Source organism: Stegodyphus dumicola, chromosome 2 (genome assembly GCF_044657685.1).
Source record: "Stegodyphus dumicola isolate Sdum_Otavi_A_Nest chromosome 2, ASM4465768v1".
NCBI classification, from domain to species: Eukaryota; Metazoa; Arthropoda; class Arachnida; order Araneae; family Eresidae; genus Stegodyphus; species Stegodyphus dumicola.
In genome coordinates, this window is record NC_140769.1 from 189,791,709 (window position 1) to 189,817,062 (window position 25,354).

Sequence of the window (25,354 nt, forward strand, 5' to 3'; positions counted from 1 at the left end):
CCGTGGTGCTGGAGATGGACCAGAGGGTGGTGGAACCTGCGGAGACACCTGAATTGGACCTTAGCCATTTGAATGACCAGGAAAGTAAAGCAATACAGCAAGTGGTGAGTAATTTTTCTCATTTGTTTTCAGAAAAACCGGGAAACTGTCAGATCGTGACTCACAAGATTCAATTAAATGCCGAAAAACCTTGTATGACTAAACCGTATCGCTATGATAAACAAAAAGACTTAATCATCGAAGAACATATTCAGGAGATGTTAAAGAATAAAATAATAACGCCCATAAATAGTGAATACGCGAGTCCAGTCGTACTATGTAGGAAAAAGAACGAGTTTCCTCCTTCGGATAAAAGGGCTTGGAGGTTTGCTATCGATTATAGAAAACTAAATAGCATAACTAAATTTCCAGTTTACCCTTTGCCGGTTATAGACGAGATCATTAGACAGATCAAATCGACGAGATATATGTCTACTTTGGACTTAACGTCTGGCTACTATCAAATAGCTATGAGACCCGAAGATATACATAAAACCGCGTTTATAACAAAATCGGGCACTTATGCATTTTTACGCATGCCTTTTGGGTTGTGTGGGGCCCCATCAACATTCCAGAGAGCTATGGACATTGTTCTAAAGCCTGTCCTAGGAAAATCAACTTTAATTTATCTAGATGATATAATTATAACGAGTAGTACGTTGGAACAACACATTAATGACCTCGAACAAGTTTTTAAATTATTAAAAGAGGCCGGTCTTACAATTAACGCCTCAAAATGCAAGTTCGCAACTAAAGAACTTAAATATCTCGGTTATAAAATTTCGCAAAAGGGTATAGAAACGCAAGATTCAAAAATAAAAGCTATTAAGAATTTCCCACCGCCCAACACCGCCAAGAAACTTTCGTCTTTCCTTGGACTATGTTCTTACTATCGATCTTTCATAAATATTGTTGAACCACTCTTAGTAATCAAAAGAAAAAAGAGTAAATTTACGTGGACAGCGGAAGCGAACACAGCTTTTGAAAGATTAAAAGAAGCGCTTATTAATGCCCCTGTTTTAAAATTCCCTGAGGGGGACGAAAACCTGGAAATTGCGGCAGATGCATCAGACTATGCGGTGGGTGCGGTTCTTATGCAAAATAACCATCCGCTGGCATTTTTTAGTAAAACATTGAATCAAACACAAAGGAATTATACAGCTACAGAAAGAGAAACATTAGCCGTATTAATGGCTGTACACAAATTTCGAGTTTATTTCGGCAAATCGCCAGTAACAGTCTTTTCGGATCATGCGGCTGTTGGTAGACTTTACTCGGGAAAAAACCTAACGCCCAGGTTAATAAGATGGGCTTTAAAACTCCAAGAATATAATATCACAATAAAATATAAACCGGGTAAGGAAAACAATGTAGCTGACGCACTTTCTCGTATAAAACTGGACGATGAAGGTAATGAACTTAAATGCGCTGTGTTGACTTCAAAAATTTTAGATTCTAGAGATACGGTTATTACTGAACTGAAAGCTGATCCTGAATTTGGAAATATCTATGCTTATTTGAAAGACCCCGAAAGCTTTGAGCATACAGATATCGATGCGATAAGAAATAGAGCAAAAAACTATGAAATAATAGATAATTTATTATTCTATACGAAAACAACAAACGAAAATCTTGAGTATAAGCCAGTCATCCCAGCCTCGCTTCGATTAAGCATTTTGAAGGAGTTGCACGAAGAAAAAACAGCGGGCCACCTCGGGGTCAGAAAGACTATAAAAAGGGTACGCGAGGCGGTATATTTCCCGCAATTATACAAAATAGTAACGGCGTATGTCAGGTCCTGCAATCAATGTCAGTTAATAAATGATATTAATTACAGCCCGGCCGGGTACTTAAATAGCATTCGCGCTACATTTCCGAATGAAATTTTAGGCATAGATCTCCTTGGTCCCTTCCCCCAGAGCGAGTTAAATAAAAATCGTTTTCTTTTAGTAATAGTAGATCATTTTTCAAAATGGATAGAAATTGTTCCACTTAAACGCGCGTCAGCCAGAACAGTCGCAGATGCATTCTTACACAGATACATTTTAAAATACGGTGCACCGATAAAAGTCATTAGCCATAACGGAAAACAATTCATTAGTCAAATATTTGAAAACATATGCAATGGACTTGATATACGCCATATCAAAATGGTTCCGTATAGACCACAGGCTAACATAGCAGAAAGAGTTAATAAAAACATTGTAAAAATAATTCGCAGTTACGTTAGCACACATCACAAGCGCTGGGATGGCTACATAAATGAATTAGCTTATGCTTTAAGAACGGCACATCATGATACTACAGGAAAAACTCCAGCAGAATTATTTTTAGGCAGAAAGTTAATTACGCCTTTAGATAAATTATTCTTTGTGCAACAAAGAGAGCAGGAATTTAGACAAAAGGACGTGCAAAAGCTAATTGATCAGGCACTTAAAACCTCGGATACGGCAAGAAACAGACAGAAAATTTATTATGATAGAAAACGCCGTGAAGCAGATTTTAAAGTTGGGGATAAAGTATTGAAACGGAAATTTTCTTTATCAAGTGCCCCAGACAATTTTATGGCAAAGCTAGCTCCAAAGTTTGAAGGCCCCTATGTAATTCAGGAAATCAAAGGAGTAGTCTTATATCTTAAAAACGAGAGAGGGGAAATCTGTAAAGCAAGTCCCGACCAGGTGAAAAAATACTATAATCCAAATGATTTTGAAATCCTTAAAAGTTTCTTGCAGGACTCAAGTCTAAACGAAATAGAAGGGCCAGAGACTGCAACAACTATTCCACCACCCAAGAAACGGAGAACTGAAGAGAGACCTAGCACTTCTACAACCCGGACGTCGGTATCAAAAAGAAAAAATGAGTTTCAAACTCCGGCGTTTAAGAAAAACAAAAATACAGATGAACCGGGTAAAGAAACCGTGGTAAAGACGAAAACACCACCTACAAAAGATGGCAGGAGAAATTACACATCAAGGAGAACGCGCACACGGCCACAGAGTCAGGTGCCAGCAAGGCCGCCGTTCCGGAAACTGAAACGCCAACAGGAGGCACAGAAGTACGAGGAACAGAAGAAATTCAAGGACTCCAGACTGGAGGACGTCAAGACCAGCCGTCCCAGGCAGAAACGCAAAGGCCAACAACCAGACGATTACTCCGTCAAGAGGCCAGCATGTAGAGGACACAAAAGAAAGAGCAACGGGGACGACACTCGGAGATCAATAAGGAGAAGATTGACATCCATGACACCTCTAACTTGGGATCAATTTCGTCAAAAACGGATGACGGAGTTTCAAGCATCGAAAACTCAAAGATAAGTTAAAACCTTCTATAATTTTTTTTTTCTCTTTTGTTCCGAAATGTTATGCATAAGTACGAAGTTCTATGTTTTGACGAAAGTCAATATGTCTCGGTTGAGACTTAGTTTTGTTTTACTTTATTTAGCTAAAGCAAAAGTATTATTTTCTTTAAGTGTAAAAGCTAAAAACAAGCATTTTCTGTTGGTCGAAAGACTAATTCTGTTATGTTAAAACCAAAATTTGGCCGGAGATAAAAATAACTTCGTATTCTTGTATTAATAAGAATTTTACTTTCAGTGCCGCCAGCTTGGCGAAGAATGAGTAAAGTAAAAATTTATTTTCTCTTATTCATTTTATGGTAAATTGTAAAAAGCATATGTATTAAACTTTTGTAAATGTATGTAAATACTTGCATGTTATGTAAAAGTAGAATTTAGTCTAGAAGCATAAAATTGTAGATGCTAAAAGTGAATGCTTAAAAGCAATGAAGTCAAAATTTAAGTATTAAACTGTAAAGTCATGCTTTAGAGCGAAAGCCTGCATGTTTAAAGATGAATGAGGGGGAAGCTAGAATGAATGTGTTTTGTAGGGTTCTCCACCTACATTTGAATTTTAAGAATATTAAAGTAGCTCATTGAGTTGTAGAATGTCGAGTAAGGTGTGTCTAGTTGGTTGTTGAATTCTAACAAATCATGGTGGTTAGGGGAAGTGTTGTTAGACTAAAACACGAATATTCCCGTTTGACACCACACATGGTGGAGAGCCAGGGTAAAGTTAAATTAATGCTTGAAAAATTGAATGAATGTGAATTAAGCAATAACTAAGGAAAACGAATCGTTTAAAAACAAAAATTTATTGTGTCAAGAAAGTGTAAATTATAATGTATTTAGAAAGATACTGATACTTATTCCTTCCAGATGCTGGAAGGAAAAGAACAAGATTGATTGATGAAGTCAAGGAAAAGTTGCTGTAAGAAGAGAGAGTTATAAGTATCCACAGAAATTTAGTATACAATTTGTTACATAAGAATTTTTTTTTGTGTAAACGAGGTTCTCGAGAGTTAGTTCAGAATTAGAGAAACTTACAACAGGTCGTTTGTAGGACCTGCTTCCAAGTTTTCCAAATTCTGGCAGCGGCAAATGTAGGGTTTATATTTATTTTAAGTTTAAACAATCTTTCCTGTCAAGCCTTACTTTCCCCTGGAACTGCCAATGCCAGAGTATGTAAAATTTAGTAGAACGCGCAAGGATTCAAATTATCAGCGGAAGTAGTATGATTTAAATAGAAGGAAACGAGTTCGGTGAGAGAGTTATTCTTACTTAGCGAGCGCGGAGGTAGAAATCGAGAATTGAAGAACCCCGCGTTGCGGCCTATGTGCTTGGCGGGAAGTAGTTGCAATTGTTCCAGTGAGCTTCAAGTCTGCTGAATTAGCTGCGGCTTTTGTAAAACGCGGTGAGTTAGTTATTTTAGAGAGCCTCGTAGTTAGAATATTGTCTTTACTTTCTTTTCAGGTTCTTATTTTTATTTTGACTGCCGAGTTGGCACCGTTTGTAAGCGTCAAGAGAACGCAATTGTAATTCATTACGTTGAATAAAAAGGGACTTAAACCCTTTACAAGACTCTGTGGTTTATACAAGCTTTCACAGTCACCCTTGGTTGCGTGCAAGTTGTAGGCGCGCAACGTTATAGCTTTCATCACCGTATAACTACCAACACGTGGCAGTTTGATAAATGACTCAAGCAACGATGTCTAAACAATTTTTTATTTAAAATATTAGTAACTGAATGGCAATGATCATGGTAAAATTTTATGCTGACATTATGCTTGGCAATGATTGCAGACTTCAGCTAACTGCGCTACGAAGTGTTGACCGTGTTGACGAGGAGAAATTTAGCGAAAAATTCTTTCCATATGCAAAAGGTAGTTTTTGTAAATGATACTCTAACGCCAAAAGATTACACTTTCTCCTCTTTGAATTATATCTGATTTTTTATTCAGATCATTCCAGGGTTGACTCCAGAGCTCGTGCGACAGCACTGGACAGCAGAACTTACGCGAGGTAAAATTATTGGAATTTAGAGAAGCATCGAGCAGCAAAATTAAGATATTGTGCAAGTAATTGGGATAAAAAATTTAGCGGCGACAAATTTTTACAATTTAGGAAGGCGCTTGGCAGCAGAATTACCGACACACAGAGACCGGGCTACAAAATGTCTGGCGCCTGTCCTAAATAAGGACATACATGCGGACTTAAGTATATGAGGGAATTTATTTATTCAAGACTTAGATAACTTTAAGCATGTATGGGAAATAGGCATATGTATAACAAAATTGTTAGACCCCTGCTTAAATCATCAGCATGAGATAGAAGAAGAAACAATTTAGCAGGACAACATGTCTTTAGTCACCAATCTCATGATATATATCGCCAATAGTGTATATCGGACACTAACTAAGCTTTATGATGACAGCCGCTTTTTTGAAGATTTTCAGAAGATGTTTTATTGCAATGACAATAGCCTACTCATCAATCAACCAACGGACGGCGAAATTCAGAAACTATGGCTACTGATAGTGAATAAAGTGAAATAAATATTGTTGAGAACGAGTAAATTTCGATTGTTTCTTAACATTGCAGTTACAGGCCTTGAACGATGGAATTTACAGGCCTGAACAAAAAATTTGGTCTGTTTATAGAATTAAAGAGAAAGTATTAGCACACAAAAAAACGAATCAACATAAACAACTTACATTGAAAGAAATTTTTAATGAAACAAACAAATAAAAATTGAGCTTTTTTCTTTTGTAAATTTTGATTCCCTCAAGATCAATATTTCATTATTTCATAAGATCAATATAATTAGATCAGATAAGATAGATATTATAAATAGTAAGATTCATAATACAAATTAGATAAGATCATAAGATGCAAATAATATTTCATTATTTCATAAGATCAATAGTTCATAAACCATTATTTCATATTTTTTATTTTATAATTTCTACATGTCATCTTACTGGATTTAATATCCGTAAATTTAATATCCTGGTGATCTAATATCCGGAAAAATTCCAAATCCAGAATCGCCAAAGTCCCAATGAGTTCGGATCACGGGCTTTGTACTGTATATCACTTGGTTGCAGAAGTGGAAGATGATGATATGGATGAAACATTTAGCGCTCTGTAGAGTTGGTTTCAAAGTAATATTTCACCAGTGCATCTGTGTATCATCTTAGATACGGTTTATTGCTCGTAATTACACTGCCTAAGCTAAAACTAGACACGTTCTTATCTTAAAAATCTATGGAAAAGAGATAGCTGATACTTCGATGTTCATCCTTTACCAGACCTAGTGTTTTCATTACAGCTGTTTTAACCTGATAAATTCCTATAAGCACTTTTAGGAAATGCTTGAATGATCCAGCAGAAATAAACTTACAATAAAATTCAATTACGGATATAAATTATACAAAGCATTCGAATGCACATACTGATATTCTTAAATCTAAAATTAGAAATTTCATAACTAAAAACCTTTCGTTTTCATACACTACTTAACAAACTCAGATGCACTCCTCAGGAAAGTCAGCTGTTAATGACTGAGTAGTGTAAAGGATCATCCTCGATAGGTTATATATCCGGATGTTGTGTTGAAAAAATATTAATTTATTAATCATATTAAAGTATCACGATTCGAATTGATAGAGTAATTTTGATTTCTATAAGCTGTGGTATGGTAGATGAAAAATGTAAGCATGTAACATCTGAATTGATAAACAGAATTTTGAATTCTCACAATTTTAACCTATCTCTGTACAACCACAATCACTAAAACTCAGGTAGATATGATAACACGAATTAAGAATTCTTAAAGCTGAACTATAGTAGACAGATAATCAACATAAGACAGATCAGCATAGACAGATAATCAACATATGCATCACAAACATCTATTTTTATTTTTTTCTTAGGTTTTGCATAAAATATATATTTATATCTAACATGATAAAAAATCATTGGAAATAAATTAAGTCTTAAATATCACATACAAATGATGAAAAATTTACTCTCAGTTCCTTACATAGACATATAAAAAGAAATTGACCTAGCTAGAATTAGAGTTCTTCCTAAATATTATACCTTCGTTACTACATGTAAAGAATACTTATGTGGACAGACATGAACGGGCTGCGTAGAGTTATGGGTAAAATTCTCAGCTTTAAGTTCGCAATCCTACTGATTAATATTCCAGATTAGCAGCACACAAATACATCGCATTAACCAGCGGATTTCCTAATTCAAGGCACACCAAAGTTTCTCAGTTCCGGAAGCTATAAGAGAGTAGTCCCGCACAAAAGGAGCATCTTAAAATATCTCAGGAAACAATTCCAGAAAGAGATGCCGTGCACAGGAATATTACACACAGATCACCGCCCAGACATCACAATAGAAGGTCGGGCTTATAATCTTCTAAATCTGGAACTGTCAGTTTCATGGCTTTTCCCTTCACTCATTAAATAACATTTTTGAACAGAGTTTCTGTTAATCATCATTCAATGGGTAATATAAACGGTATTACGTCGCACGCAGTACTTGTAGATAGGAATACAGCACACGGACAGTCGCACCATCATTACAGTCAGATGCGATTCTGTAAATCTCCTAAGGCTGGAATTTGCATATTCCGCTCTTTTGCATCCTCGTGCACTAACCAGCAGTTTCGAGCATACAAAATAACTATTTAATTCAGTTGATCCTTAGCAGTCTCTTTCTAAACATCAATATCAAAACAAAGTCACTGCGCAATCAATCTTTCTCATCCCGCAAATTGAATTCCATTCCTAACAGCACTCTGTATCTCTCTAACACATTCACCCTGTCCTTTTTTTTTTGTCGTTTCTTCTTCATTTCATCAGAACTCTCTCAGAACATCTCACTTATCTTCCTCTTTTCTTTCTTTTTGCTCTCTTTGCTACCACACCTTTTCCTATATAATTCTTCATATCTATATAATTCTTTCTTCATTCTATATAATTCCTCTTTGCCTCCGAGAAAAACACTAACGTATTTTTTTACTCTTTTTCGCACAGCATGAGATCTAATGCAACAGATGAAACGACTATTGAAATAATAAGCCTAGTAGATAGTCTGCCTACATTTTATTTTTATCAGTCCAAAGCAATTTAACAGTAAAATAACACCACGCTTAATTAACTCTTTGGAAAATGAAGCTTTGGCTAACCTGTATGCTTGAAATACTGAATCGCTCGAAATGCCTTTCTAGATTCACAGTAGTTTCCCCTCCTCCCCATCTATTAACGCACAAAGAAGTGTGAAGATTTTAATTGGCATCCTTTCTACTTCCTAAAGATAAAAGAATACTTTCTACTTCCTAAATAAAGATAAGAAACCATAAAAATTCCTTTTATGGTTTCTTATCTTTATTTAGGTTTAAAAATTCCTTTTCTAAAAATTCCTTCTTCCTGCAATAAACTGATACAATGCATTTGGGGAAACTGCACCTGCTCTTGCATACTTTAGGGGGATGGAAGAAAAGAACATCGAAATTTCGGCCGTTTCGGGCGGCTGTGGTCGTTTGAATGATGGGTCGTTTGGGCGTTTTGGTCTTCAAAGAGTTAAGGACACTTTTTTTTCAAAGCTACCGCTTATTTCTAATCTTTTACAATGAATTTTTTTTCTATATTTCTAACTTCTAAAAATTTCGACAATCACACGTAAGGAAGCATTTTCCTTCAAAGTAACTTCCTTATCTTTGCACTGAACCACCACGACTCCCAAAGGAACAGTGACAATAATATTTCTTTCTTACACTACAGACTTTAAAAAATGAAAGACTACTTTGTTCATAATCTCTTTTTTTTATCTATCTTGCCTGCCAAATATACGACAAAATGATTCGCATTCCTTTCATGACACTCAAATAAACATAAGTATTATTTAACCTTTCCTGAAACCAGATTACTACATAGCACAGAGATAAAGCTATCTAATCAACCATTGAGCCTTCTGAACAGCAGAATCATCGGGGTAGCATATGCTTATCGTGCAAAGCCATTTATGACAAACTTGTATATGAAATCGCTCTCAGTAACATTCGAGTTCAGAGATAAAGCAACTCTTCTTCACCCAATGATTACCAAAATCTACACAAAAAAAAATCATTGAGGAGCTAAGCCGCGCGAGGAAGAGTGTAATCGTCCATTTAAATGAAATGAGGAATAGTCTTTTCCTTAAACAAATCCACAAGCTTCTAGAGCCTTCAGCGTCTAATTTAAAATATTTCCAAATTATCTATGCTGAAGATGGGGAGTGGCATATAACGTTATCAAATTAGAATCTCCTAAAAATGAGTAAGTTCTTTAGCGAGCATTTGAAGGATCGTTAAGAAATTTCTTTTACCATTAATCGCTTCGTAAGTTGAATATCATCTAACTGCTAAAAGGAAGAAAACAATAATGTTATCTGAAACATCGAGTTTGAGCTTTTAATCATAAGTCCCTTAGCATAATTGCACCAAGGTAAATCAGGTAACAAATGTTATCATGAAAACAGATGAGAAAAACGTCAAATGAAACATCAAATTAGTTACGCAACAACCTTGAGCTGGGTGTAGGTTTAGTCAAGAACTCAATCAATCGTTTCACATACACAAAGATTTACCTTGTTTAGTTAATAACTTTAATTCGAATCCTGTCCTTCCTAATTCTATTAACTTAATTCTATTAGCAAATTTGATAACGTTAACTTAAGTTTTTAATTTCGTTACTATTTTTACTGATAGATGGCACAACCTTCTAGTTCCCTTTAACTGTGGAGCATAAATACGACCGTTGTGCTCATTGCTTTCCAGTCTTGCAGATTTCTTTGCTCTTGACGAAGAAGAACTGTACCTTTTTTCCCTGGATTGAGTTCTTGATTGAATAAAAGCCGAACTCAAGGTTGTTGCATTACTAATTAAATGTTGTCATGTTGATCTTGGTAAAATTATTCCCATTCATAGCTGAGAACTATAAGAGCCATAATGAGACAATCCATGAGTGCGATATTACTAGTATTATATTAGCAAAAAATTAAGTTGGCATAATAAACATCACTTAATGTGGGTATTATACAACATATAATCAATGAACAGATCTGCACTCTTCAGCCTAAAAAATAGAAGGCTAAAAATCTTCCTGTCAAATATTAGGATTTTTAGAATGTGGGATCGAGGAATTCATCTGTATTTCTCTACCGTCCCCCCGTTTTTTTTTTTTTTTTTTTTTTTTTGTAGAAAGTGCTGTTTGATCTCCTTACAGTAGCCCTGAATAAATCCTTTTATTGGTGTTTACGGTGGAAAGCAAATCTCGAGAACATTCTATTCAACGTTTCTTCATTTCTGCCGTCGGTATATTTGGTACCCATCTGGCGTAGACCTTAGAAATCCCCAGCTTTCTTTGCAGGATTTATTCTATTGATCCAACACTTTTGCCCCTTTCCGTAGCAATCTAAGAAACTGTCACTCGTCTATTTTTCTTCACATACTCTTCAGTATTATCCCTTATTCCTTCAGAGGCCACATCCATAGTATAGTTTGATCTGGGATCAGTTTCGACTGAAGGTTTTCCTTCTCTAAAGATGGCAGTCCATCTTTTGGAATGCTGTCTTACCATAGACGGCAACCAAGCTTTCATGAATATTTGTTGGTGTTATGCTTTGGTTTTGTTAAAAACTCAGTCATCAAAGATAATATTACTCTTAGTATTAACGAGCATAACTGACTGACAAATTTAGCAGCTTTTCAAAAATCAAATTAATAATACAAATAAGAATGCGTGTGCGTTCCTTCTTACACTTCCAAAGGCTAATGTTACGTTTTCGTTATTCTCATACAACAATAATTAGCCCAAAGGGGCTATTAATTTTTTTTTTTTGGCACTCTGCGATGGTTCACTATAAACAGCTTTTCACTTTTCAAATTGTTGCCACCAAATGTTAGAATCCTGCATTATACTTAAAGAAATTAAATAATGCAGAATCTGCATGAATATATGTATGTTTCTCGCATTGCGACAAAACAATGGTAACTACAGACATCAAATTTTAAATAGCGTAATCCTTCACTCGAGGGCCCACCAGCGGCCGAGCGGTAAAGTCGCTGAACACTGGTAGTTCGGTCCGAGGTTCGAATCCCGCGAACGGGCTGGCTGCATGGGCGTTTTCGTGGTTTTCCCCATGTGTAACGTGTATACGAGCCAGTTTCCCTTAGAAAGTCCTCCACGAAAGGCATCCCTCCCCTTAGGCAGATAGCCCTAGTGTGCTTTGCCATAATTGAATACACCACCTTCACTCGAATATGCACATCTGGAAGCCCAAATGTGGAAGCTGGAATTCGTTTTATTATATATTTCATATTTTGTAAAACGTTAACGAATTTTTAATTAGGAAATTTAACCATTTCAAAACGAGCAACGGCAATGTTATTGAATTCAATTTTATGGTTTAAATTCGAAAAACATGATATTTAATAAGCAAAAGGGAAAGAAAACGCCCTTTGGGCGTAATATAAAATCTAAAAGTTTTCAGATTTTTTTATTTCATTGTGATATTATATATAGGTTTACAGTTTATTAAACAGTCACCCCTGATATGTTTAAAAAATTAACTGTTTTATTCTGCTCCAGACGTTTTGCCTGACAATGTTACAGCTTTAGCGGATCATTTCATCATGACCATCATATCTCAGTCGCAGGTGTTTATAACCAGTAATAATCTGAAGATTTAGCGATTAGAAGAAGATTAGGTTTTTTTATTATTTTTTTTCAGTTAAGCCTGCACGAGAAATAATGTAATGCACGAATATCTGAAATGCACAAACTAACTTCTTTACAAAATTTATCAAGATTCTAAATTTATATTTATATATATTTATAAGAGTTAAATTAACAACTTACCGGCATTTTTATCATTACACAGTTTCCCATTTTCCTACGAATGCCATATCGAAGTTACGAAGCTTTTAAAAAAAGTCCTTCTTAAAACTGGAAAGAAAAGGGAAAATATTTAAGAACTTGCAGGAGACAATATGAATTTATGGAAAGTGAAAATTTCAACAGATGCTTATACAATTCTATGCATTTCAAATAGCAGTAAACATTCAACACACAAATTCAAGAAATAATAATGATTTCCAATTAAGCATTTATAATCTTCATTCGAGATCAAAGAACATAGAAAATACAGTTTTTACATTTTTGTGCTATCCTCGCATTACGATATACTCAATTAAATTATTGCACAATTTTCTTACATACGTAAGTACTATTATATATTTTTATTTTAAAATTCATTTCAGAAATTCGCTGAAAAGAAAGCTAATTAGCTAATTATTAGCCCAAATGGATGTTACCCCACAAGTGCTATTAGGTCTCAAAACGGCATTTTGCGTCGAATCACTTTAAATGTTTAAATCACTTTTCAAATTGTTGCCACGAAATATTATTGCCCTTTATGAAATTTAAAAAAAACTAAATAATGAAGAATCTACATGAATGTACGCATGTTTCTCGCACTGTGAAAAACCAACGGTCCCTAGAGTCACCAAATTTATAAAAATACTCCATCCGAGCTTGGGCACCTGCAAGCCCGAATTCGGAGTTTCGAGTTTGTTTTATTTTATATTTTGTAAAACGATTTTAGATTAAAAAACTCAACAATTTCAAAGCGAGTAGTGGCAACATTTCTAACTCCAGCGCGCTAGATTGTCTATCGGAAATTCTAAAGATATGTTGTTTTTAAACATTTTTAGCACAGTATGGCGTTAACCCAATTGATCTCGAAACGTGTTTTTCTCCGTAAATGAAAAAATGCCCATCTGGGCGTAACATAAAAATTTCATACTTTTTTTTATATATATTTTTTACATTTTGCATTCTAACTGGAAGAGATGTATGCCATATCAGACTTAAAACTAGGTTAATTAACCTTTTATTAATATCTAAATGAAGCAAATCAGCCTTAATAAATTTAAGCGAATTAATCTTCACAATGACTCTTAAATCCCAAATTGGCTTTAATGTTATAGAAAAATTCTATCGACTTCGAATTGGTTTCTCTCGAAATAAACAGCTAAAAATAAACTACACTGTGAGCAAATAAGAATTCGTTGAAACAGATCAAATGAAGCTGAAAAACATTTTGCCTTTCGTCGGGCAAAGAAAAAATTAAAAGAATTAAAAAAAAATAATTAAAAAACTGAGAGATTAGGAAACTAAAAAAAAAAAACTATGAGATTAGGATTTTAAAAACTTTAAAGAAAATCGGATTGGAATTAATATCGTTAACCAGATTTGGAAGTTTTCACGAAAATCTGTTTCACCAACTGAAGACGTGTTTAGATAATATTAGCGGGAGTGTAACGTTATTTCTTGAAGTATTCGCAATATTTCTTGTAATGTTGTCTTTCCCGCATTGATAATAGGTTGAAGGTTTCCATTTGACTAAAATCTATTAATTTTATCCACTTTTCCAAAATCCTAATCTTTTATAGCCTGATTTTTTTTATCTTAGTTTTTGTTTACATGTGATGTCACATAATTTCCGTTTTTTTTTTTTTTTTTTTTTTTTCACTTTTTGAATAAAATTTTACATGTTCTTAGCATAGAATACATTCGCTGTTTGAATAAGGACCTGACTTTTTACGTAACACTTTCAGGCCAGTATAGTTTTTACTTCCTCGTACGAATAAATGAAGCATTGTAGTCACGAAAAATTTCGAGTATCATATTTTTCAGTACAAATATCCACTTTGACCGTTTCCGAATCTATGTGGATGAATTTTTTGCGTGATATCTGAACGTATGGTCAATAAAGGACTATACTTTCGAAAACGGATTGTAAAATGGATTTCTTTCTTGATATCTGTACTTATGTATGTATATCGCATAACTCAAAAACGATTAGCTGCAGAACGTTAGAATTTTGTATATGGAACTGCTATAACATATAGTTGTGCACCTCCTTTTTTTTATTGTAATCAGTAGACCAAACTACAGATATATATATATTGTTACGCCATCCTTTGTCCGCCGTAAGAGGGCGCTGTATAATCTTGCTAGTTTTTCTGTATCATAATATATGTATAGTGAGTAGGAATAAATGTCTTGTCTGGAATGGCGGCGTAGATGTTTTAATGAAGTGTGGAGTTCAATTTCCGCCTCTTACCCGGCTTAATACTCCTTTCCGAACATTTTTGTTTTCACTACCGTTTGCCGTAATCATATACTTCGAATTATATAAATGTTTCAAATGACGAAAATATGAATGTTTGTCAATGTGAAATTTTAAAAAAAATTATTTTTATTAAATATCGAAATCTCACTTTTAATGAGATCTCCTGGTTCGCATACTTATATTTCGGAATTTTTATATTCGTTACGAAAAAATAAAATTATAAAAAGTTTTCTACCGCATGACAAAAATTGACCGGAAACTCAAATAAAAAATTTGAAACTTTTGATGTCATTTTCAAATTGCCTTGAGGGATTGATTAATTAAGTTACAATAATTCGAGGAAAGTTTAAATGAACTGCAACAAAAAAAAATGTGTATAATAGGTCATGCAAGGTAGTCATTTGATTTCAACATCAGATATTTTTATAAAATTAATGCTAGTTAAAATTAATTTTTTTTTTATTTTATAATTTCAGTTATGATTAAGGCTGTAAATTTTCTTGTATCCTGCTTGAAGGCTCCCTTGAATTGATATATTCTGACTGAATTTCGTGTATTATATTTGAAGGCTTCATGAATATTTTAAGGTAATAAATCCCACACATTCAGGTTCAAATTATTAAAATGATAATTTTACCTCATGATTTAAACTGCAACTGGGTTTCGACTGAGAAATTAGATTCCCAGACCTTTCCAGCCAACATACTCCATAACCTCTGCGCTACCGAAACCAGGAGCCAGCTTCTGGTAATCTAGATTGCCATTATTATAAGTTTTTAAGTAATTACTTATTTGAATCTGATTCGAATTTGAATCTGATTCGATTGAATGAGTGTTTAAATTTTTTTCTGCCATTATTACGTGAAAGATAGGATTACGTACACAGTGGATGAGGTCATCTCCTAAATGAAAGAGTTCTCTCTTCTGTTTGCCACTTTTATAAAGACTAGAACTCTCATCTCTTCTTCGCGTCATTCAGCAGAAAGATGGAAAGGGGAAAAGGGGGGAAATGTTAACAGGAAACAAAACGAAGAGGAGAGATCGAACCTCATTTGCGAAACAACAATGCACAAAAAAAGACATATGACACTTACTACACTTAAGGCATCAGTAATTTCTGATTACTGAAATTGTTATTAGTTATACGTATTAAGACTGGGACGATGACTGGACTCTTTTATTGGTACGCTTGCTAAGCTGCTGCAAATTATTATTATATATAAATGATCAGTTTAAATGTCTTCATTACACACAATAACGAAGTAAAGATTTATAAAAAAGAGTAATTAACTATCTTGTAAACCACGTGAATCGGACGTAATATAAATTAACTATTTATGAGATATTACTAAAAACAAGTACGGACGAAATCGAAGAAATTATTAAAAAATATGTATATTGTTTTTAACCGCGTAGAATATGTAGTGCTGATCTGAAAAGCTAAAAAGTATTATAAAAATATACCAAACTGAATGGTAACATCTCTGAAAACTGACAATTTTCCAAGCGTTCTTCATGGCAATTACCCTAATAGCGAAACTTAGAAAAGGATATAGGATAAATTAATAAAACAAGACGCGAAAAGTAGACAAAAGTACCTTCAAAATTTTCTATCACCAGTTTTGAAAAAACTTGTTTAAATGAATAATAATTAATTCTCTTGAAACAAAGGAAAGGGAAACCATTATCCTAAAGTCGGGAGTTTTCATTTTTAAAATTACTTAAATGAAAGTATAAAATAATAAAACTGCATATGTTTTCATTTCTTTCCAATTTAATTTTATATTATAAGCACACAAAAACAAAATTTCTAATGCTTTTATTTCTAACATGTATGCATTATTGGTACACGCATTATTAGTTAGATGTCCTTGTTTATATTAAGCGCATATTTGCGTTTTACATTAACGTATATATATAACATTAAACATTTGGAATAACCTAATCTCTGCATCAGAGGGAATGGTAAAAAGAGAAAACGAAAAGGCTGACGAAACTCCTGTCAGACATGTATCTCGCCTGACTTGTTTCCCTGACTGTCACCAAGAAAATCAGACGCTGAAAAACGTGATCGCCCTTCTGAACATCAAACGATAAATCTAGGTCAACCTTGTTCGAATTTTTCTGGCGCCACCAGACAGCAAATGAAACCTGTCGTCGGATTTACAGTCACATAAGCAGAGAAGAAAATAAATATTCTCAAGTTTAATAAATGAAGAAATGTGAGAAAAAAGTTTTTGTTCTTCTCAAGCAGAAAATATGCGAAGAGTGTTATGATTTTTCAAGCTATTCAATCGTGAGCACATTAACAATAGGTTTGAAATCCATAAATTACTTGAAAAATTGATGCACCGGTTTGATAAATCCAGATAAATGAGAAAATACACGGTTACTCATCTAGTTCACCACATATTCTCATACAGTCTGTCCTGCAGTCCAGTATATCATAAAATCAGTTTTCATTGCATTGATTTATGAAATTTTATAATAGCATAAAAATAACTATTTCGAAATCCTAATTATTTCATGATCATGTCAGCAAAAAATCTAAACTTCCCATTTACGGCAATAATAATAAAGGAATTTTAAAGACATTGTATGCGAAATAAACATATTCTAGAAGACATTATATGCCAGGCAATCTTCTTTGTTCTTTGGTTCTTCTGTGGTGTATACGAGCCAGTTCTCTTTAGAACGTCCTCCACAAAAGCATCCCTCCCTTTAGGCAGATAGCCATCGTGTGCTTTGCTATAACTGAATAACTCATAACCGATTGGTTCTTCTGTTAAAGAAAGTTCTTTGGACCTGCCTGTTATAGAAAGTACTATCTATCAGACGCATCAAGATGGTTGGAATGGAAGTATGCTTTAATTAGCACACACAACTGCGCACATAATGGTTATAAATTTGGCCTTTCCGTTGCTAAAATTCTAACTTGCGGAATATATTAAATGTGGATCTATTTTAAACACAGATTCTGTATATCAAAATTAAAACTGAAAAGGGCCATATTTACGACTATTATGACAGATGCATGTTTGTGATTCACTGCAAAAGAGAGGTAGGATTATGCTGTGGGTCATCCGCGATCTTTTCATAAGGTAGCCCAAGATTAACAGAACCAGATATGGCAAAGGCGAAACCAAAAAGCGTTAGTGAATTCGCTTGCAGGACGTCGTGATAGCATTCACAGCACATGCCTCTTTCAAAGTAGTACGCTCAGTTTTCACATCACACAGAAGTCTCGAAGAAAGGATCTACGGCCTCCACGTTCATCTAATTTATTAAGTTGCTATTTTTATTTGTAGGATATACTGAAGAGCAAGGTATACCACAAAAATTCATTAACTCTTGAAGCACCAGAATATACGAAGTGCCATCACCAACATTCAACTCGGAGAGTTACAGCAAATCGCACTGAATATGATTCATCAGGCCAATCTGTTCCTCGACCTTGACCGTCAACATTTCTAACAATGCCTGTACAGACGGAGCAACCCACATAAACAACTTTTTATTTTCGGGTGCGGTTTGCATGGGCCATTCTGTAAAACAGTTATTACGAACGTCACGTTAGACTTTATAAGCGGTAGAATTTCCACAAAAACATTTGTTTGAACTTAAAAATGAATATGGCAACGCAAAATTCGGAATAACTCTGTAAATAATGAAGGAACAGCCAGCAGCGGACTAGATGGATGAAATGCGACACAACGTTAAAAGAAGATCGGAATTTTAAACAAACATGATGTATTTTTCTAGAGTTGTAAATATGTGTAGTCATTCTAAGTATCCCTTGTCTTTCCCCTTGTGTATTATGGAGTATTATAATTCACGGAGTATTGTGATTCAAATCCTCTGACAAAAAATCAGCCGAATGACAGGTAACGAGCATATTTTATTGCATGCTTTACGAGTCGTTTAGCTAATTGAATAGAAGTAAACATTCTGCAAAAAAACGCTTATATTTTAAGAAGCCGTTTCATTGGGTTCGCAATAAACAACAGAAACATAAAGTAAGCTACAAATTATTGTACAGTGTCATATACTTCAGTGTACATATTTATGATATAAACTTTCCCGCATTTACAGGGGCAATTTGGAAACTAACGCCCGTTTTGGCGTGGCGCGCTTATTCACAAAGCCTACAGACCGTTTCTTCCGCTGTTTGCTCCGATTAGTTAAAAGAGGTAGGGTTACAGAATCTAGTGCTTGGCGACTTTTGGTTCATCGCCTTTACAATTTGTATCTAAGCGTCCTGTACCAAAAAGTGAGCATAATCCACCAGAGAAACCGCAGCCCAGTGGTAACGAGCATGAAGATCTTATGCAAACACTGCTCTCAGTGTGCGAAAAAGTCTTGAAAAGGAAACATTACGCAGCCCCGAAATGCACTCCTTGGTGGAGCACCACGCTGACTGCTGAACGCAGCAAAGTCCGTGCCCTAAGGCGCAAAATGCAAGCATGCAAGGATCCCTTAGAAAGAGAGACACACTCGCTAATTTTTCGAAAGCATAGAGCTGCTTATAAAAGACAGATTGCAAAAGCGAAGTTTTCATCCTGGAAAGAGTACTGTACCAACACTGCGAATAAGTTCGGAACTGTCTTCCGTATTGCACATGACAAGATGTTTACACCTACTAATCTTACTGCCACAATAAGCCACGGAGCAGCAACTAGCACAGAAGTAGTTGCGCACATTCTGGACAATATCTTTAGACCTGATAACGCAGACACAGATAATCCCGCACAAAGAAATATCAGAGCCAGCGTTGAGCAATATTACAATACCAAGAAAACAGATTTTGAACCACTGCCTAACGCCTAAGAAATAAGCGACATTGTTAAAGCGTTAAACACCAATAAAGCACCAGGTCCTGATGGGATAGATAATGGCATTCTGCAAGCCATTAACAGTATGCATCCGGAGTTACTGCATGCCTACATCACTGCATGTTGGCGCAACAGATATTTCCCAGCCGGCACGAAACTTGGTGAGGTGGTGCTCTTCCTCAAAGCGAAAAAAGACCCTAATGTACCAACGTCTTACCGGCCTATTTGCCTTCTTCCTGCCTTGGGTAAAGTACTAGAAAGAGTCTTCCTTCAAAGACTTAAACACTATATCCTGTCTGGACAAAGCATAAATGACAAACAATACGGCTTCATGCCTGGCAGATCGGTGGATCACGCGCTGCAGCACCTACGAAAATTAATAGCAAATAACAGAATAAATAACCAACATAGTCTCATTATCTCTGTGGATATACAGGGCGCTTTCGACTCATTGTGGTGGCCTGATGTACTGAAGAGATTACAGGACATGGGTAGCCCTAAGATTCTCTTTGACCTTATTTACAGCTACCTAAGTGATCGCCGCTTACAAGCCACTACGGACGCAGGAGTACACTCACGTTCCATCAATAGAGGCTGTCCTCAAGGATCCTGTCTGGGTCCACTGCTCTGGAATCTTGTAGCGGACACAGCGCTGACCCTCTTTAACACAGATCCTCACACGGAAATACTGGCTTATGCCGATGACTTTTTGCTGGTAACCAAAGGGCACAGCCGCAACGCATATGAGACTAGGGCACAACAAGCAATGGACAAGATGGCCAAATGGGCCAATGACCATAAGTTAACTATTGCCAACTCAAAAACCCAAGGTATGCTTATCTGTCCAGGTAAGCGCCATCGAAGAACCCCGTGCATCAACCTTCATGGGAAAAATATTCAAATAGTCAGAAACTTGAGGTACCTTGGAGTTATAATTGACGACACATTGACTTGGATGCCACATTTAAAGGAGGTCAAGGCACGACTTCACAGGATATTTCATTACATGCTCCAACAGCAGCACCAACATGGGGAGTTTCTTCGAGGATGCTTAAGACGTGGTACTCTGTAGTTGCTGAACTTATTGCACTACATGGAGCCTCCATGTGGGGCATAACGATCACTACTAAAATGGAGAATCTGCTACGCTCAGCACAAAGACCATTCCTCCTGAGCATTACCCGAGGATATAAAACCTCGCCCACTAATGCTCTAAACGTGATTTCAGGACTACCGCCTCTGCATCTCTTAGCTCAGCGCGAGAGTGCAATAGTGCGAGTGCTCCGACTCAAAGAGACAATAAGTTTATGGGATAGGACTTATGTTTACACTGACTATGAGCAAAGCATTCCCGAGCCACCTTGCCACCCGGCCGAATTCAATATCTCGATTAACTGCAGGTCACCAACGTGGTTCAACGCCACTGCAATCTACACCGATGGTTCCAAAGGAGAATGTGGCACCGGTAGCGGATACTGTGTTCTACTTGGGAACCAGATCTTAAAGACCTGGGAAAGAAAGCTTAAGCACCACAACTCAGTTTTTCAGGCTGAACTGATTGCATTAAAAGCTGCACTTGTCTACGCACTGGAAAATAACTATTCCAGTATATATTCAGACTCAGCCTCTAGCCTCCAGGCAATCCAAGGCAAATGTAGTAAAAATCCACTCGTCAGGGCCATACAAAAACTCTTACTAAGAACACCTAAATACTATAGGCCTGAACTCCAGTGGGTACCTGCCCACACTGGAATACTGGGTAATGAAATTGCAGATGCAATAGCCAAAAGAGCAGCAACTGACCCCCACGTTTGCACACTTGACGTGCCTCTCCCGGGTTCGTTCTTAAAAGCTGAGCTCGAGAGAGAATTACTCAAACGTTGGCAACGTCTGTGGGAGACAGAAACCACCGGCAGAAGAGTTTACAGATTTTTTCCAAAAGTCTGCCGGCTTCTAAAATCTGGCTCGTCTCACTTCACTCAGTATCTAACAGGACATGGTCCCTTCATGACTTACCTGCATCGCTTCAGACGACGCGAAAACGAGCATTGCTCATGCGGGATGGTAGGAGATCCGGACCACTATCTGTTCGCTTGCAGAGAGACCGCTAAATATCATCTTAGGCAACCAGTAGCAAACCACATCCATGCATGGGCCGAAGCTACTTCAAAAAATCGCAATGCATTGAAACGCATATGCGATTGCATAAACATTGCACGCATAATCTCAGACAGGCTGGAGTAATTCTCAGCCACCATCCTCGTCACCAGCACAGCCCCTGTATGCTCTGTACCTGTAGCGAATTAATTTTATCTTAAGTTAGCTTATTCGGCTTTTCTTATTCCCTGTATATATTTATCTTCTTGAACTGTAAACCTTGAATTATGAACCTTGAACTATGTATTTTGCCTTATTTTATGTATTGTTTCCACTGTTTTGCCTTTTTTTTATTTTATGCATTGTTTTACTTCTAGTATTTTACTTCTTATTACTTTTAGTATTTGTAACCACCTATCCATTACTCTGTAAATATGTAACTGGAATTGTTCTTCACGCCCGCAATTCACCCTTCTTCCATCATGCGCTGTCGTCTTCGTCCAGCATTTGTTTGCACTGCCCCCAGCAGTCGTCTTGAGCACAATATGTATTTATAAGTGTGTCTTTTGTTCAAGTTATTTCCGTCAGCGGGGCTACCTGGCCGATATGCTAACTACCCAGTGGACCGGCTGCCTCGCTGTCGGTGGAAAGAAAGAAAGTGGTAACGAGCGTACAGAGCACTTGGTAGTACAAAGCGAGAGTGTTGTGGTGAGAGTGATCAGACTAAAACAAGACGTTACTATTTGGAGTAAGACCTATGTATTCTCGGACTACGAGAATCACATTGCCCACTCTCCTTGCCATCCTGCAGACTTCGATATAGAAGCAAACTGTAATCCTCCAAGTACATTACAATCCTTAGCCGTATATACTGATGGCTCCAAAGGAGAACTCGGGACTGGCAGTGCCTGGTGTGCAATGGAGGGTGACCACATAATCCGTTCCTGGGCTAAGAAGCTTCATCCCAGGTCCCTTCATCGGTGTTTCAGGCAGAACTTACAGCCCTAAAGGCAGCTCTGGACTTTACTGCTAACAATAGCAGGTATAAAGTAATTTACATAGACTCAATGTCAAGCTTGCAGGCCATCCAAGGCGGCCGCAGTAGACATCCCATTGTCAGAGACATACAAAAACTATTAATTTCAATTCCTGCAAGTCTGAGGCCCCAGCTACAATGGGTTCCAGCCCATACGGGGATTAAAGGAAATGAAGCAGCGGATATGATTGCGAAGGGCGCAGCCAATGAACCCCACGTGAGTAGCATTGGTGTGCCCCTTCCGCACTCGTATCTGAAAACTACTCTCAAATGTGAACTAATGAAGCAGTGGCAAAACTACTGGGAGACAAGCACCACAGGCAGAAGACTGTATGATTTCCAACCAAAAGTTAACCACAATTTAAACAGCATTTCTTCGCACCTCACACAGTATTTGACAGGGCATGGCCCATATATGTCCTATCTTCACAGATTTCGCCTACGAGAGAGTGACCAATGTATTTGTGGCAGTACTGGTGACCCAGATCACTATCTGTTTGACTGCTCGCACACGGGAAAATTCACATTTGAAAAGACCAACTGCAATCAATATGCCAGCATGGTTCAAGAACACAATTAAGAATAAATATGCGCTCAGCCGCATTAGAGACTGCACTACCATTGCTAAAAGCATTGCTGACAATCTGGAGTGACTTCTTTCCTTGGACACCATGCCGTCAGCACCCTGATCTGTACATATATTGATTTACTTAATGTCTTGTGTTTTTGTTTGTTTGTTTGTTTTGCTGTTTTTAATTATATTTAATATTATGACTAATCCAGAACTCATTTAATGTATTCCACAATTTGTAATGTATTTGGTCATCTTTACATCTGTACCTGATTTTTTATAGCACATCCTTAATATAACTGTATGCCTAACATGTACGATAATAGTGAAATGTGTTCCGCTTAGTCTCAGCAGTCTCCACCATGCACCTTCTTTCCATGTTCTGGTCTTCACTTCAATGTTCCTCGTTTCGTGGCCAATCCCTGGAGAACACAGTACTAAGCTCTTTATTTATATTTATTCATGTATTTTTAAAATTCCATCGACGGTATCCAACAGGCTGAAAAGCACCTAACCCAGTGGGCCAGCTGTTCCGTCGATGGTGAAAAGAAAAGAAAGTGGTAACGAGCGCGGGAATAATTCTCAGGCTTCTAGGTCGCCGGTTCTATCCTCGCTCGTAGCTTTCATAAACTCTGCTCTATACGGATTTATTTTTATTTTAACTTTATTGAATGACTTTGTCATTATTTGTCTTTTCGCCTTCGGGTACGGTGTTAAAAATTAAACGCCTTTATTTTCTCTATTTTTGTTAATGTTAATTTTTCTTATTTTTATTCACTGGTTTGTACTCTTTGTAGTAGGTACCAGTAAGCAAAATTACGATCCAAGATCCCGAAAAGCGTTTCAATAGAAATAGCACATAATGGAATAAAATATAATTTCAGTTATACTTACTCATAAAAAGAATAGGTATCCGACACCCTTAAATGTTTACTGAATGTTTTCATTTGGTTAATTTTTTTAATATTCCTTTATTTGTATAAATTAATGCTCTATGAAAATTTACACAATAGACTCTTCCTAAGTGAAATAACGAAAAAGTGCATATGCTGTCTCCATATAAACACCTTTTCTTGTAAAACAATTACGTGCTTTTAAAAGTTTAAATTCAAATACAAATAAACTATTAATAAGATCAGTACGTTATTTAAGATATATTCCACACAATTCCTCTAAGCTTTCATTCATAAACTAAAAAAATATTGAATGAAATAAACGCTGTTTCCGTTTGCTTTAGCGTTAATTACCACGCTTACAGGGCGATAACTCGCCATTCCAAATATGACCACCAAGCAGATGTTTCCGTAGCGAAACTGTCTGTAGGCTTTGTGAATATGCGCGTGGCGCTAGTAGTATTGAGCTGAGCGCAATCATTGTTTCATCAAGCAAACTGTGATTCAGCAAGTTTCCTGCTATTCTGGTGTAGACTGCTGTTCAGCAGTATCGTACTGCCACGCGTGTGTCGTTATAACGTCGCAAAATGTGCGATACTATTGAAAATTTCGGCAAATACGAACTAAGAGGAGTAATAATATTTCTTTGAGCAAAAACACTATCAGCTGCAGACATTCATCATGAACTGTGCGTCGTATACGTCCTAAGCATTATGAGTGAAGGTGCAGAGCGTGAGTGAAAGTAAAGGTGGTCGCCGTGTTTTGGGATGCTAATGGAATCTTGCTAGTCGATTTCATGGAACCTGGTACGATAATCAGTTCTGAAGTGTACTGTAACACTTATTGAAAACTGAAAAAAAGCTGTCCAGAGCAAACAAAGGGTTTGGTAAGTTGGTAAAACATTAAGACAAGTACTTAAATGTACATGGTAACTATGCTAAAAATATAGGACAGCTGTACCTTCGACATGTAAATAAAAAATTTGTTGAATCTATGCGGGTTTTTACCTACAGCTAATAGTTTTCGAAATGCCCCCGTATGTACATTGCTTACATATCACAATTCTCTGCATACCTGTTACCTCCATTATGTATATAATGTTAGGTCTGTGTTTTCACGTAATATAGATAAGTCCTGGTAGGTATTGCTCATCAAGAGGAAGGTACTACTGTTCAGTATAGAAACTCCACTGCTTCATTTCTCATTCCTCCCTTTTTTAGGCTAAAGTATCAGAATCCCTAACTTTTCATACGTACAAGAGAAAAAATAAAAGTTGTACTGCAGTTAACAGTGCATCTTATATTATTTTAGTTAATATATAGTATAGTCTGTAATGTAGTACATATAATATTGTAG

General features: G+C 36.3%; 1 protein-coding gene across 6 annotated transcripts in view; it reads right to left on the minus strand.

The window, feature by feature from the left end:
- The window catches only part of LOC118191457 (coiled-coil domain-containing protein AGAP005037-like), a 769,544-nt gene that overhangs the window by 614,886 nt on the left and 129,304 nt on the right, over positions 1-25,354 (minus strand). For all 6 annotated transcript variants that reach the window (XM_085811562.1, XM_085811561.1, XM_085811564.1 and 3 more), the window contains exon 2: positions 12,292-12,378. The gene's annotated coding sequence lies outside the window, so the exon portion shown is untranslated. The remainder of the gene's footprint in view (positions 1-12,291; positions 12,379-25,354) is intronic.